Genomic DNA, 3,868 nt, shown 5'->3' on the forward strand with positions numbered 1-3,868 from the left:
GGCATTTGAATCAGAGGAACTGGCCTTCCTATTGACTTCAAGGGCATTAAAAGGTATTGTTCAGGGCAGGGCCCCAGTATGCCATGTCCACGGCCTCATAGATGAGGACTGCAAAGCTGTTTGGGGATGTATTGCCTGCTCTGGGTTGCTGAACAGGCACCATAACATGGCCTGGCTGATCGCTCAAGGATCTTTAGCCACAAGAGAAGTAATGTTCTCGAGAGGAATGGGGAAAACAGCTTGTTGTCCCATGGATGGATGTGACCGGCCGGAAACAATCCACCATGCGCTGTGGGACTGTGGAGCAGCACAGGAGATATGGAGGAGAACGGCCAGCTGGATGGCTTGTTTCCTAGGAGACACTGGGCTGTCGGCCCAGGCCGTGCTGTACGGCCAGGGCCTGGGAGCGCTTCCAAGAAAAAACGAGAGCAGAGCCTGGAAGGCGATCTGCTGTGTTCGAGTGGTGATATGGTGAAGGCGCAACATCAAAAAAAGGAAAGGAGTGATGCCTTCCTCTTTGTCTGTACTGTAAACCGCAGCACAGTATCTTCGGGACTATCTGCTACTTCAACAGAGAACCTCCAGTGCAGAGGAAGTGAGAGCCTTTTGGAAGGTGAACTCTTGGCCGGGACAAGACTGGCTTAGCTGCTGGTCCGCAATGCCATAGGCTCTCCAGCTCAGACTGATGCTTATTGTTTAAGGCATACTCTGCCCTGTACAAGACTACAGAATGCCGTGGAAGAGCTGTATCTGTCTTTATGGCCTGTAAAATGTAAACCTTGATTGGTTTCCTGTTACCTGTCATTTCTAAGTTTTATTGCTGAGTCTATGTGTTGTATCAGAATTTCGCAAAAGTGATGGGATTGCATATGTCTATTTTGTGATTGGAATGTCTATATTTTTTGTACTGCCTTGAAGATTTTGTATCAATATTTCTTAATAAAAAAGGAAGGATATTTAGGAAAAATAATATTTCAATGTTATCTTCACATTTTTCTTGCCTATATGGCTCTACAGATGCAGCCATTCAAAATGCACGTTACAAACCTGTACCGTATGCAACTACGCACCATATACTGAATACTGAGCCATATACTGTAGACAGATGGAGTATTATTGGGATGACAGACTCACTGTTCCTCAGGCTATGACAGGAGATCACATACTGGGCTGCCAGTTCAATTGAGTTCCCTCCTCCCTCTCCCAGTTGTATTGGGACCTGTTGTGATTCTGGCAGGTGTGGGAACTCTGGGACTAGATTTCTGAAATTACGGAAGAATGTTTCTCTAATCCCAGAGTATCTGTCACAGTGCAGTAGGAAGTGCACCCCTGTCTCTATTTCTCCCCGCTGGCAGTGGGAGCACAGCCTGTCTTCTCTGGGCAGCCAGGTCTGCCTGTGTCGCTCAGTTTCTATGGCCAGGCTGTGGTCAGTGAGCCTGTACTTCGTCAGGGTCTGTTTCTTTTTGCTGTTTCTTATCTTGGTCAAATGTTCGGCTAGTGCGTATTGTCTGTTTAGGGTTCTGTAGCATTCCAGTTTATGTTGTGTTTATGTGTGTGTGTCCCAGTGTGTGAGATATTGCTGTTTGATCTGTGCTGTGATGTGCTTGAGTCTGAGTTGTGGTGCTCTAGCACTGCTATCCTGAGCTTAGGGGGCTCTGTTTTGGGCTCAGCTCTTGGCTCAGCATCGCTGTTTTTTAGGTGTAGCCAATACTTTAATACTCTCTTCTGTATGTTTATCAATAATGGGTACTGGTCTAATTCGGCCGTGTACCCATTGTTAGGTGTTTTTCTCTGCACATGCAGGATGTTTCTACAGATCTCCATGAGCAGAGTTTCTGTGGGGTGTTTGTCCCATTGAGTGTAATCCTGGTACTCCTGGTCTGTCAGGGTACCCCACACTTCACTGCCATATAGGGCAATGGGTTGGATTACAATTTGAAATATTTGGAGCCAGATTCTTGTTGGTGAGTTGATGTTGAAGAGCCTCCTTATTGCGTAGAATGCCCTGAGTGCCTTCTCTCTCAGTGCCTTCACTGCCAGGTCAAAACTTCCAGATGAGCTGATGGTGAGACCGAGATATGTGTAGCTGGATGTGTGCTCCAATGTGTTGTTGTTGAGTGTGAATTTGTACCTTTTTCCTGAGGTCTGGCTTTCTTCTTCTTTCTTTCTGGTCTTGTCCAGATTGACTGTCAGCGCCCAGGTCTGACAGTACTGCTCTAGCAGTGCCAGGTTCTGCTGCAGCCCCTGTTCTGTGGGCGACAGCAGGACCAGGTCATCTGCGTAGACCAGGAACTTGATTTCTGTGTCGTGTAGTGTGTAGTGTGCTCTCTCTCTCTCCACAAAGTCTTTAATTTTGTTAGACATTTTAGAAAACTTTCATCTATACAGTCACCACAAAACTGTTCTCGATTGTATTTCTGAATGCTACGTTACACTTAGTTCATTGTTTGAAATACATCTAATTAAGAAAGTTAAGTGTTAACAAACTATTAGTAATCAATAATATTCAATTTAACACTGTAATTGTTGCACTTTTCCCCGCATCTTGTAAAAATATATTTTTACATTGTGAGCACTGTTAGACGGGTTGGCATACTGCTGGGTATGGATTGCCAGGGGAGCAAGGAGGGTTTTCAGCTCCTGACCCGGGAAAGAGAAGGCACTGTTCACTCAAGACATGGAGGTGGGCGAGAGCACGTCCTCGTAGATGTTAGAGGAGCAGGAGGACGAGATGGAAGAAGGTGGGGGGGTGCAGGACGTGGGGCTCTCGAGCAAAGGCGACTCTAGTCCGTGGTGACTGGAAGAAGCCTGAGAAGCTCAGGCTGTGGTGCAGCTTTGGTCTGTCCCTCTGACTGTAAGTGGCGTGCTGCTGCATGATGTCCCTTTGATGGGACCCGCACAACTCCCTGGGGGGCTTGGGGTCGCTCTGCAGGTTACTGTTGCGTTACTGGGCGCCGGCCTCCTCTCGTGGGCGTTGTGTATGAAATGACAGCGAGGGCCATAGGGGCAGAAGCCAATGGTGTGAAATGTGCAGCAGGGCTCGGTTTTGTACTTTGGATGACGGGACAAACTCCTCAGTTCGTGATATCCATGGCCGAACTCCCACTTCTCCCCGTACTTGCACGCCCCGTTCTCCTCCTCAAAGGGTCCCTGTAAGCTCGGCCTTCACAGCTCCGTTTTGTAGCGGGTGGAGTTGATCTGAGAGCCGGGTTTCTGCTGCGTGACCTGGATGTGCTGGCTGCGCTCCCCATTCTCGCTGTAAGCTCGGTCTCTGAACTTGTTTTCTTTGTTCATAATGGGAGTAGTAGTGGTGCTGCTGCTGCTGCTTGATGTGCTGTCCTTGAGGTTGCTGTATGGAGTTACCGGATACTTGTTAATGTTGGCCAGCGAGTCCAAGTTGCTGGTCGAGTTCCGCCGATAGAAACCCGGCGTGTAGCTGGAGCAGTTTGCGGTGCTGGATGTTTTGCTCTCCTCTACCCTGCCTACTTTTAGTCAGTTTGTTAAATGCCCTACTAGAGATAACAAGACTTTGGACTTGCTGTATGCTAATGTCAAGAATGCCTACAGCTCCACATTACTCCCCCCCCTTGGCAGATCTGACCACAACCTTGTTCTCCTGCTATCTCTGTACAAGCCTCTTGTACTACAGCAACCAGTAACCACCAGGACAGTGAAGGGATGGTCAGCTGAGGCTAATGATGCACTGATGGACTGATTTGAAACAAAGGACTGGGAGATACTCTGTGAGCCTTATGGAGATGACATTGATGGTCTTACCCACTGCATCACTGACCACATAAACTTCTGTGTTGACAGTGCAGTGCTTCTCCAATAATAAACCCTGGGTCACCAGTGATCTGAAGGCCAT

The 3,868-nt window shown here is 48.0% G+C and overlaps 1 pseudogene; it reads right to left on the reverse strand.

Annotated features, from left to right (window-relative positions):
- Positions 1-352: 352 nt before the first annotated feature.
- LOC148647754 (mRNA decay activator protein ZFP36L2 pseudogene) lies at positions 353-3,868 on the reverse strand (annotated as a pseudogene).

Source organism: Lepisosteus platostomus, chromosome 15 (genome assembly GCF_059453375.1).
Source record: "Lepisosteus platostomus isolate fLepPlt1 chromosome 15, fLepPlt1.hap1, whole genome shotgun sequence".
NCBI classification, from domain to species: Eukaryota; Metazoa; Chordata; class Actinopteri; order Semionotiformes; family Lepisosteidae; genus Lepisosteus; species Lepisosteus platostomus.